The 12911-nt window shown below is 41.5% G+C and overlaps 1 protein-coding gene across 2 annotated transcripts in view; it reads right to left on the bottom strand.

Moving 5' to 3' along the window:
* The window catches only part of NME7 (NME/NM23 family member 7), a 194536-nt gene that overhangs the window by 134967 nt on the left and 46658 nt on the right, over positions 1 to 12911 (bottom strand). The window lies entirely within an intron of this gene.

Here is a 12911-nt window from a genome sequence, read left to right as displayed (position 1 = left end):
TCGTTCGCTCGCTCAGACATAGAGGCGTCAACAAACTGCAAAGAGCGAGCGCTCAATTTAAATAGCGGGCCCCTTTTTTGGAACGACCGTCCGCATATAGCGTCCGGCTCTGAATCAGGCCCATCGAACGGATTGGCATAGATGCTAGGATAAGCATAGTATGTAGTGGTCTGGATAGCTAGACATGAGGTTATTCCAGAGCGGGAGAACTACAAATGATTAGATAGCATTTTAAACTTTATAAGTGGTGTCCTGTATAATTATACTTGTATAAGTTGCCTCTCCCATTATCTCAAATAGAAAATCAAAAAGGAAATACATTTTTTTTTTCCTAAAAAAAAAAAAAAAGTGGTATGATACAATTCATGCATACAAATGTGTGGTGGCTACTTCTCATGAAACAAAATAATTCACAATTATTTAAAATTTGAATTAGTCCCAAAAATGAACCTCCAAACCACTAGTCAGGTGGCAGAAATTTACTACTGGTCTCAATCTTTTGCTATAATGAAAAATAATTCTATACTTCAATATTCTTCCAATTTATATTTCCCACCCTTTCTTTGCTGCAATTTCTCTGGAGACATTTAAACAGTACTAAACTAAACTAATCGTGCATTAGGTGCAGGAGAATACATGACAGTGAAATAATTTATTGTATTTAATTGTCCTACTATCATATACTATACAGTAAAATAATAAGTATTCAACTATATGTTGGCAGCAGTGGTCACTGTTCAAGTGTTTTTGGAGAAATTCAATTATTACTCTCTTACCATTTTAAGGGTATTTCTGTCCAAATTAGAGTGTCAAAATAATTATATATAATGCAATTATAATTACCCCATGCTGCCACCATGAACTACACTGCTATAATTCTCAGTTACCACATGTAGCTATCACCATTACACTACCATTTGCTTAAACCAAACCTGCTGTCATAGTTTACATATATTATTTTACTATCTCATGACCTAAACTGCTATTTGAACATTAATGAAATTATTTATTGCCCAGATATAATTACCCTAATGTTCAAATTGTAGTTTAGCTAGAATGTATGTAAAATATACATTTGGAGCAGAAGTTGGACAGTAATAAAAAAAAAAAAAGAGTGAGAGTCGAAGGTTTGGAGTACCAACTCCATAGTCCTGCTTACAGTATAAGACGAAGCATATTTGCATTCTATTACATTTCACTCAATGTCACATTTTCCACATAAACTGTAATTACAGATTAACACAAATACCCAATTAAAACAAATTAAATACATTTGTTGTTTTGACTTTAAGAATCCATGGGAATCTCTTTTCCTGCAGTAGTCTAAATGTACAAGTCAAGTAATACAAATAAACAGCCAGGATTCATATAATATAGTAGGACTGTAGCGAGGGGTATGCAATCGGTGCCGTCGCCCAGAGCGCAAGCAAGGCCACGGGTGATATGGTTGCCTCCCCAATGTCCCATTTTTGAAGCTTGTTGGCTACCACTCCAAGGGTGTTACCTAGAAAGACGAAGGGTACATCAACAGGACATGCCCAACATCGATCTTCCTGCTTCCAATGTGCTGTTCTGTGATGTCATATGCGTTGGAGGAAGGAGGTGCTGGCTCAGGGCACCCTTGCACCGTACTATGGCTCTGTAATACTACAATGCTAATGTTTTTAGTACTCTCAACTGAAGGAGTCAATATGCAACAGCCAATCACAAGTGGCTCACCAGTGCTGCTAATAGACATCTTTCATATTTTTGAATCAGCAAGAGATACACTTTCTGACAGGTGTATCTGCATCTGAGTCAAGATCTTCTTGAGTTGCAATTACGCACTCACTTCTTCCTTGCTGTACTCAGGCTATGCTTGCACATCCCTTCTCTCCCTGTCAGGACTGTGACTATCTTAGTACGTAAAGATAAACTACATTTGCCAAAGTTCCATTGTGCTCGTTGGAGGAGCTATCCTGGTTGCTGGCATTCCCCATATACAGGGGATAGAGAGTTAAAATGATCATCTGTCTCAAAGGTGTTGTCAGATTGTGAGATTTCTAATTGCTTATTATTTCAAACCTGATTCCATTTGGGTCACATGTTCTGAACTTCCTATGGATCACATACCTCTAGTATAAAGCCTGTTACTAACTGTGTCTCAGTGTCAGTGCAACGTTACTTTCAAGTCTTTCTTGAACTCCTGCCAGATCCCCGCTGTGCCTGTGGTTTGCTGTGAACTTTGCTATATCTCTGCCTGTGTTCCGGTTAGACTTCTGATACTGGTTACCAGCTGCACTACAGAGCTCAACATTGCCATTGCCTAAGTATCGTTATCCTGTTCCATCGCTGTGCTTGCATCCCCTACTGGATTGTTTACTCTACCTGTTGTCTTCTACTTCCGTGGTCATTGAACTCACCTCTACTACAGTTGTGAACTGCACCATTACAGTTATCGTCGCCGGACCCTTCGTGCATCGCGGGGCTCAACCCCGACCGGATCCCCGTCATGCCGCAGGGCTCAACCCTGCTCCGGACCCTTACCACATCGCGCGGCTCAACCCCACTTCGGATCCTCGTCACGCTGCAGGGCTCAACCCTGCTCCAGACCTTCACCACATTGCAGGGCTCAACCCTGTCCCGGATCTTCACTACATCATAGGGCTCAACCCTGCTCCGGATCTTTGCTACATCACATGGCTCAACCCTGCTCCGGATCTTTGCTACATCACATGGCTCAACCCTGCTCCGGATCTTTGCTACATCACATGGTTCAACCCTGCTCCGGATCTTTACTACATCAAAGGGCTCAACCTTGTCATGGATCCTCACTGCATCACAGGGCTCCACCCTGCTCCGGATCTTTACTACATCACATGGCTCAACCCTGCTCCGGATCTTTACTACATCAAAGGGCTCAACCTTGTCAAGGATCCTCACTGCATCACACTGCTCAACCCTGTCACGGATCTTCACTGCATTACAGGGCTCAACCCTGCTTCACCTCACAGGGCTCAACCCTGTCTCAGATTCTCACCACATCTCAGGGCTCAACCCGGTTCCGGATCTTCACTGCTTTGCAGGGCTCAACCCTGTTCGGGATTTTCATCACACTACAGGGCTCAGCCCTAGTAACGTCCTTTATACCATCCTGAGGTCTTAGTCTCATATTGGACTTGGGGTTTCCCACCACATTAGTATCAGAGACTTTATTTACATATGGGGGTTTACTCCTACATTGACTACTGCATATCTGAACTTCTGTGTTGATTGAGACTTTATGTGAACTGTTGCTATATATTTTGCCTGTGAATAAATGCTATTTACTTTTATTCCGTGTTACTGAGATTCCATGAACAGGTCATTCCTAAAACCACCTCAGTTTATAGTGCCCAGTAGGCCTGATTCCTTCCAGGAGTCTCAAGTGTCGGCAGCCGTGATACTCCCCCATTCCACTTTTCCAGACATAAGGAGTTGTAGGTGTGAAATGTTTCACAATCTGCATACTGAGTGTCTTAAGTGCACATTTTTTGGTGCACATGCACAGTGCATAAGTACGTGTCTTACATTGCACTGTTTTTTACTTTTACATTTATTATGAAGTGCTACAACAAAGACTATAATGAGGAGGAGAAGAATGACAAGGGTAGTGAGAGGAGACGGAAGATTTTAAATGGATTTTATTAGATTCTAGAAATGGCTCTATAAATTATGGAGAAAAACACTTAACCAGAAAGCATTAAGCCCCAAACATTCCTGTACAGTGTCGCAACACATCAGCAGAAGCATTGTTACCATTTATCCGGTAGACGCCCACTTTGGCTAATTTTAGGATTTTACGTGGTTTCTGCAATTATTTGTCTGAGTGCATTTCTTACTATTTTACAATTAAACTATTTTTAAAGTAGAATTTACATTATAAAGCAGGGATGGGGAACCTCAGGCCCGGGGGCCGTATAAGGCCCCCGGAATCATTTGGTCTGGCACTCTGAGCTTTTTTCTGCTAGCTTCATCTGGCCAGCAGGTGCCTAGAATGGCACCCTGCAGCCAGAATCTATGCAGCAGTGCCGCCTGGAACGTCCTTAGGATGCTTCAGATGGTCACACCGCTGCCCTTACAGCTCCCGGGAGAATCCTCAGGATACTCCAGGCATTGCTGTAATCACTGGCGATTGTGGCCCCACCCCTATGTGACATCACACGGAGGGGGCGTAGCCTGCACCAGGCCCACGAATAATATTCTATATATTAAAATGACCCTCAGCAGAAAAAAGGTTCCCCGTCACTGCTATAAAGTATAGTACTTTTTTTCTTCTGGAGACCCCGATTTTGGCCTGAGAGCCATTGGAGAAGGAGATTAATACCAACTTGTTTGATCATCATCATCATCCAGACGAATTACACACACCAAGGTACCTGAGATTAGCTGGTTTGATTTTTACATTTTGTAAGTAAATTATCATGTAAAGAATTGTCACCATTCATACTCCCTCTTCACGGTATTAGGTTCTGTTGGGCCATTTAGTCTATCTGTAGTCATCTTTCCAAATATACTATGAATTTGACTACCTGCATCATATTATTGCAATTTCTCAATTTCTTCCTTCAGCCTGACTAAGTGCGGCATTTCTTGTCCTATAGTCGATGCTTGCAAGGGTTTACTGTAGGACAGGAAATGAAACGCTGCAACATTACCCAATGCAGAAATATGTATAAAATGGTAGAAATCACTCCCCAATCACAACCTGCTCCATCCACAGTAAGCACATTTCCCATGAGGCCACACAATGTCCCTGGAAACGTTGCCTTCTTTGACTCATAATAAACATGACTGTCCTGTGAAAACATGGACTATTGTGAGATATGCATATGTAGTGCACCTTTTCTTCAGTTCCAATTAGGAATCTAAGAAAGTTAATGAAAAGCATAAATTACATGCACATGTATTGATTGTGACAGTAAAGTACAACTCACAGTCTGTTACAAACATGCATGCAACACAGGCAATAAATATCTGTCTCTTGCCTATGACATCATCATGTAGCTGCCTCTAGAGTCATATACAACACATGCAAAAAAATTAACACAAAATTAAGTTTTAAGTGGTATATGAAGGGCCTAGCAGTCTCAAGGCTGCACTGATGACAGAGTCTCTTGCCCTTATCAACCAAACTAAATAATATTACGCCACAGCATACCATGCATTGCTAGGTAGTCTAAATAAACACGCTCAGGTATACGTTGTAGTGGATCCACAGAGTAAAAGTGTGGTGTGGAATCTCCCAGTGAAAACCTCCCTTCAGGAGGTGCGGTGCACTTACAAAGCAGGTCTCCTCAAACCCAGTAATGAGGGGTGTGCAATAAGTTTCTGGATATGCAGTGCATAGGTAGAGTAGACACAAACTGTCTGGTTGTGAACTGTAATCTCTGACTAAAGTTCTTGTGAAATTTCAGGGCACAGAACCGTATATAAGCAGCACTGCACATCGAAGAAGTCAGCTTGTTCACTTCCTTCAAGAAACTAGTTATGGAGCTCAACAGAGGCCATTGGACAGCCATGATCTTCTATGACTAAAAGAGTGGTCTGCGACAGCAGGAGTGTTTTGACCGATTGCGAGCTGCTTTTGGGGAGGAAGCACTGTCCCCAACCACTGTTTTTGAGTGGTTAGCAGAATTTTGGCATGGAAGACAATCCCTGGAAGACGGAGAGCACTGCGTCCATAGTTAAGGTGAATGCCAGAGTGACCGTGGCCCAGTTAGAGAACAAGATAGGCATCTCATTGGTATCCATCTGTCAATACTCCACGAAAAGCCTGGTCTAAGCAAGGTCTCTGCATGCTGGGTGCCCCATTAGCTCACTTGGTGCTGCAACATGCTGGCCAGGTTTGATGGCGGTGGCTCAAACTATGTCTGGGAGATCATCAATTGCTATGTATCCTGAATGTAGTTTCAACCCCGAGACCAAAAACAGTCAACCCAGTGAACCCCAGTTGGAAGTATGCCTCCACAGAAGTTGCAGCATGGCCAAGCAGATGTTGTTTGTTTTAGTGACCAAGACTGGTCATGTAGCTACCGTACGACTTGTACAGCAGAGCACCATCACTGGAGACTGGTACGCCAACCAATGCCAGCCACGAGTGCCGGAAGCTATATCCAGGCACCATCCAAAACCTTGCGCTCGTGGTGCCCTTCTCCATCACGACAATGTAACTGCTAACAAGTCCAGGACAGGGGTGGTTTTTCTGGCCTATGAACACATCCAGGAGCTTGGTCATCCACTGTACAGACCAGACCTGGACCTCTGCGACTTCTTTGTGTTCGAACAAATCAAGCGGAAGATGCGTGGGATTCGTTTTGAGTCACCGGAAGCTGCAGTGGAGACCTTCATCCTGAATGTAGAAGGCATACCTATTTCGTACTGGTCCAGCTGCTTCACCAAGTGGTTTGAGCGCATGCAACTTTGCATAGACTCCTCTGGTGAATACTATGAAAAAAATTTAAATGTTCACTTTGTAAATATAATACTTTTTGTGCATCCGGAAACTTATTGCACATCCCTCATACAATGTAGAATTCTAGAAAGTAGTAAGGCTACACGCCAGTGAACTGTAAAATTAAAACATGCTCATTTAGAGCTACTTTGGTACATCTTGCTGCACTTGAAGAAAGGGTTTGAACCCTGAAATGGCTACTGCTTTCAGATGTTATACTATTAGTCTGCTCTGCTTTAATAAAATAACTCTAAATGAGCATGTTTTGATTTTACAATTCATTGGTGTGTAGACTATATATGTTGTAGTGGACCCACCTAAACGGTCTTGCATGTGCAGTTTGTAAATGCCCAAGGAACCGTGTTTATTCTGTCACCATGCAGACACATTGCTGGCAGTGTCAATTACCATGGTTACAACTTATGCTATGTAAGCAAAATGCCTTGCTAAATATTTTGATGCATTTATGGTTTCTATCTTTGTCTTAAAATTCTCAAATATTTGCCCTGTAGACAAGAGCTAGATTACTTTCGAATGTTCAGTGTATAAAGATAAAGGACCCTTAAAAAGGGTAAATGATATGTTATTGAAGTTGAGAAACAGACAGTGCTGGTTAGTAAGTAACTCCTACAAATAAGTATATGACAGGATAATGTGACTTTCACCTCTAGCACTGCACCTACATGGGAAAGTTATATCACAGTTAGCATCAGAAAGCAGTCTGTTCTATACGTTATGAGTTTATTCTGATGACAAATAGCAATAAAAATACTGAATACATTCATGATACATGATAGAGAAGATCAATAAATCTGAAACAAAAGTAGTCATTAAAGTGTACTTCAGCCATAAAATCCTTGCTTGGAAGCTGCTGTGGTTGCAGAGTGGCAATAGGTTAGAATACAGTTCAGCGAGTTAAAAAGTAATTAATGGGAAAAGTCAGCACTCCACTTAATATTATATGAAGTCAGGAAACAAATTACACTGCTCATCAACAGTGTGGGAACCACAGCTGGCATGATACTGACTTAAATAGTTTTGTACACCTCAGAAGGAGTGTTACACATGTCTGCTTCTACCAAGGCACATCCAGTGCTAACCGAACCCGGAGAATGCATAATTAGCTAATCTTGTGCTCACATGTCTTATGGGTATACAAACAAAGATACAGTGGAGCTACAGGCTGTGTTACTTTTATTGGCCTATAAAAATCAATGTCCCTGAGAAATTGATAAAGATATGCAAGTGTAGTACAAAATCCTTTCTTCCTTTAGTGGTATCTTTAATATTATTCTCAGATGCACCAATATTTGCAAACACTGACATAGGCTAGCATGGCAGAATGGCGTAGGCTGACATCAAACGAGGGAAAGGAGGCAATATTGTAGATGTTGCCAGTTCAGCAGGTGTCCTCAGGGCCCTCCTGATGTAGCAACACAGCTAGAGGTTTCTGGGACTGACTCAGAGTTGAACACTAGGCCGATTTTCATGTAGTTGAGCGATTAACGCCAGTTGAATTTGCGATCGTGCACACTGTAATTGATTCCAAATCAATCGTAATTGATTGAAAGGAAGATACTGTATTGTGGCTGGTTATTGGGAGTTCCGGCCAAAACGCAGGCATGTCGGGTCGTTTTCTGGACGTGTACTAGCCAGCTTCTGCAATCGCGCACGCAAAGAACAAAGCTCTGGCATCTGAGTTACCACGGTCATTCTGAGGGACCATAGACTCACTTGAGGAGTCGATGTTTCAGGATCTAGGTCCAGTGCTGCATTTGTGTACGCAGTTGTGAGGGCTCCAGTCGGCGTCTCAATACAAATTCCACCGGCTGATGCCCATTTTAAATGCCCAAATGCGTTTGCATTAGCGTTAAACTCTGAAGCAGGTCCCATGTCATTTCAGCGGTTGCAGTAATTGAGTCTCAGACACTAATCTAGACATCATAGCTGTTCAATGATCAAAGCACATTTCAGAAAAGAAATACAATATGTGCCCATAAAGTTGTGAGATTTTAAAGCAGCCTCATGTCCATAGGTACAAATGAGGTTTAAACATATTCCTATAATAGACTGCGAGCCCGCAAAGTGTCAATATCAAATAGTGAAATAAGGATGTGAACTATGTACCTGGCACTCAGAGGCATCTTCACGCAAATGGAATATACTGCGCCTCCACATTACTGTCTAGTTACTGTCATTCCAATGGAACAGATCCAACTGTGGTTTAATTATCCTTGAAACATTAACAGAATACTTGTTTCTGAATCCATTTAGCAAAGCATATGTAAATGATAGAGTATCTTTGTTTTGAATTACTATACAAAAGATATTGGGGCTCATATAAAATTGGACACATTTGCCACCCAAATATACAGTAAGTAAGAAGAAAATACACACACACAGAAGAAAAAGTGTATTTACATTCATATATATATATAATGGTATAATGGTATGCATGTCTAGCACTTACATCAGAAGTATGTAAAGGTGGGTACACACCTATTATTATTATTACATTTTATTTATAGGTCTGCAGCGCCGTACATACAGTACCGGGTACACAGAACATTACTTTACAATACAGTAACCAAAATATAAACCGAGCATAAGTAACAAATGGAAACACAATTCTCCATACACAATACAGCTGGGAAGGTGAAGGCTGTCAATGAAGTGCTTGAGAAGAGGGCTGTGAGACAGTAGGGAGGAGGACCCTGGTCCTAGGAGCTTATGATCTAGGGGAGAGGGGAGACAGACAGATGACATGAGGCATGAGTGTGTAGAGGGGGACCTGAGTGCAAGAAGTAGGTTAGTTAGAGATGGCTGAGGCAGTAGGGAGATCGGCCTGGTGACACGGTTATGTGGTGGAAAGGTATGCTTTGATGAACAGGTGGGTTTTCAATGCACGTTTGAAGCTCTGCAAGGTCGGGGAGCGTCAGATTGAGCGAGGGAGCTCATTCCAGTGAAGGGGGGCTGCACAGGCAAAATCTGGGATACGAGCATGAGATGAAGTAACCAGGATGGAGGAGAGGTAACAGTCATTGGCAGACCGGAGTGGGCGGGAGGGAGTGTGTAATCAGATGAGGTTGGAGATGTAGGGTGCAGTGGAGTTAGAGAGGGCCTTGTATGTGAAGGTGAGGAGTTTGAAGAGGATTCTGTAGGGGAATGGGAGTGATCTGCAGATATATCTCTAGATGATGGTCGTTCATATACCCTGAACAACTATCATCTTCCAGGCAGCCACGGGTCCTGCTGGTCGGGGTGTGGGTCCTCCCCATTCCCCGCAGCTGCTGCTGCATGTGTACACTTGGTCGGCAGACCGCCCGTACACACTTGCTGATGGAGAGATATGTCTGCAGATGTATCTGTCCATCGGCTGTGCAGCACAGCCGACGCGATATGTCTGTGAACGACGTCGTTCACAGACATATCGCTGGTACACACTGGCCAACGGGCACCAGATATATTGGCCGATCATTTGATCAGCCAATATATCTGTCTGTGTTTACCCAACTTAAGGCATACAAGTTTGTATACTTATGCCCCACAATAGTGCACAGATGTGGCTTGACATCTATAGTAGGAAATGTTAATGTGACATTGAGCTATTGGTACACAATACAATAATGTAATGAAGTGTCATTTAAGTGACAATAGTGTCTGGCCAGTTATACATAAATAGTAAAGTCACAAATTTTAATACTCAAATTTAATTACATACAACTACAAAGCGAATTAAATACAAACGTATTTAAACTGGGCACTGTCCCAAATACCGCTATCACTCTGCTTCTTTTTTCCAGAATTTTTGGGAGTGCACATAAATATATAGATTTTGGAATAAATTGACCACATTTATGAACTCTTTATTTTCACTATCTGTTCAACCTGAACCTTAGGCACTTCTGTGTGCTAACTTTAAATTTTATTCTTCCACTACCTACAGTAATTGTTATTGTTGTAAAAAAAAAAGACTATTCTGCAAAAAGTAGATTTCCAAATCTGCTCTTATGCTTATTGATGTCTCACCTCCATTGAAATTCTTTATTTTCAAACAAACAAGATTACAAAAATAGAAAATATTGATAAGGTTTCACAATATATATGATTATCATAGTTTCTTTTTTGCTGGTGATTTTTGTGATATAGCGATTTTGTATTTGTTGTTACTTTACTATGTTCCACTGGACATTGATTCATGTACCTTTGTATTTTTGTATTTAATATCTTTTATTTAAAATGTTTAAATTTTATGTTTCAATAAAGAGGGGGAAAATTGTTCCCCCCCTTTAGCCCCTTCGCTCCATCTATGCACTGCAGGGATTACAAAAGGGGGAGGGGTGGAGCATTGCCTAAAAGACACCTGTGACCGGATGACCTCGCCTCCGCCAGCGGCCTCAAATTGCACTGTGACACAGCCAATGACGTGACCAATAAGTTGCGCTGCTCTCACGTTTCGATATGAAACATCAGAACAGAAACATTAATCGGGTCACAAGAGAATTTTGCTGGGCAAACCAAGTTTGGGGAGAACACTGTTGGGAAACTTCTCTTAAATGATCATTGAAAAACTGGCTTTTGCTTTTACTCATGGTCTTTGTCTTATTTGCAATTTTATTTAAAGGGATGAAACAACTGTGACAAACATGCAAAAATAGAAGAAATCAGGAAGGGGCAAAACGTTTTTCATGCCACTGTATGTATACTATGGTGGGCAGTATGGAAATGTATACATCATGAACAAAAGATATACAGCCAACACTACAAGAGAACCTTTATGATTTTAGTAATTATTCATTGAATGTCTCTTTAAGAGCAAAAATAAGTTTAGCTAGAGGACACCTCCCTTTCTAGCAGCTTCACTGAGATGGGACACTGAAGTTTAATGACAGAGCTATAGAACTATCTTGGAAATGCATTCTTCACTACTAATCAGCTAGTAACCTTCAACCGGTTGATACCGGGGAGTGTCAGTAAGAAGTAGCTTGTATGAATGTTCCAAAGTGCATAATCATTTTCTACTTACAGGCAGTCATATGGTAACATAATACACTTGAAAATTTATGACCCCTTTTAAAGCAGAGTATATAATAGGTAGCTATAACTATGTTAATCATAATGAAAAAAGTACACAGTAGTAATAAAAAAAGTAAAAGGAGAAAAGATTTAAGTTTTTTTGAATTTACTATTTTTGGTTAAATATACAAGAACAAACAAAGTTCTTTGCTATTGTTAACCATTAACAATTATGTGACAATTTCTAGGCTACAGTTAAGATATATGCACTGTCGCTTGGTCACTTGACTTCTCATGATTTCAGAACTATGGGGACGATTCAGACACGGACGCTAAGCTCTCTTTCTCGCAGCTAAAAGGGGCCGGGTATGCAAATTCGGCGATCGCACTGTCTGGTGTAAGGACGCGAAGGCAGATCGAATGCACACCAGTCTAAAGACGCCCACTTTTCTTTCTTAACACACGTCATCTCAAGGAAGTGTATGACCTTCGAGGGGGTCTGAATCGGGCCCTATGTCCTGCATATAGATTCCAAGAGAAAAAGAAAATCTAAACACATACAGTGGTGTGCAAATTATAGGTTTTGTTTTTTTTTTACTGTGTTTTGTACACAGAACTATGGTCTACTTGCAGTCTACTCCACACTGTTGAAAAAAATCAATCTGTCAGACTTACCTACTCTGTCGGAACTTCTGAATTTTTGGGGAATCCCCCGGAATCCCTGAACAATGGGTGGTCCTCCCGCATTCCACCCACTTCCTAGTAAAGTGGGTAGGATGGGGAGAATAATACTGGGAATCGTGCATCCGTGGGTAGGTGCCAGGACCAATATGGCGTGATTCTATGATATGTGTCATTTGGCCCCTCCCTCTCTTTATAGATGCACGATTCACATACTTTTTCCACAAGGGAGCGGGGCCTTTAGGTCTATACACTAGACAATATTTTGAATGCTTTGGCCAATTCCGACGCATCGGAACAACAAATCGTTCAAATCGTGCAGTGTGTACACACTACCGGACAATCAGGCGATATGGTTATAGCATATAGTTAACAATGTAACCACCAAATGATGCAAGATATATCGTTTGGTTGTTTGTTAAATTGCACAGTGTGTATGCACTAGATTGTGTGCCCGGGAGTTCAAGGGAAATCGTTGACGACATCGCCTGGTTTGCAAGTCGTCTAGTGTGTACCTAGCTTAATGATACAAATACTCTGGCTCTGCCCTAAACAGCTGTCACCTTTACTGACTCCTACAGACAGAGCAATATCACAAAACTATTAATAATGTGTACAAAAATATGAAAATGTTGCAGACGTTGGGATTTGTATTGAGACACCAACCAGCAGCTTTGCAATTCCAACCGCTGGCGTACAGACACAGCATTGGTCGCAGATCAGTCGATCATCAGACTTCTAA

Source organism: Taudactylus pleione, unplaced genomic scaffold, assembly GCF_031769625.1.
Source record: "Taudactylus pleione unplaced genomic scaffold, aTauple2 ptg000374l, whole genome shotgun sequence".
Taxonomy (NCBI): domain Eukaryota; kingdom Metazoa; phylum Chordata; class Amphibia; order Anura; family Myobatrachidae; genus Taudactylus; species Taudactylus pleione.
The sequence above is the reverse complement of the archived record's forward strand: the minus strand, read 5'-3'. Positions and strand labels throughout refer to the sequence as shown.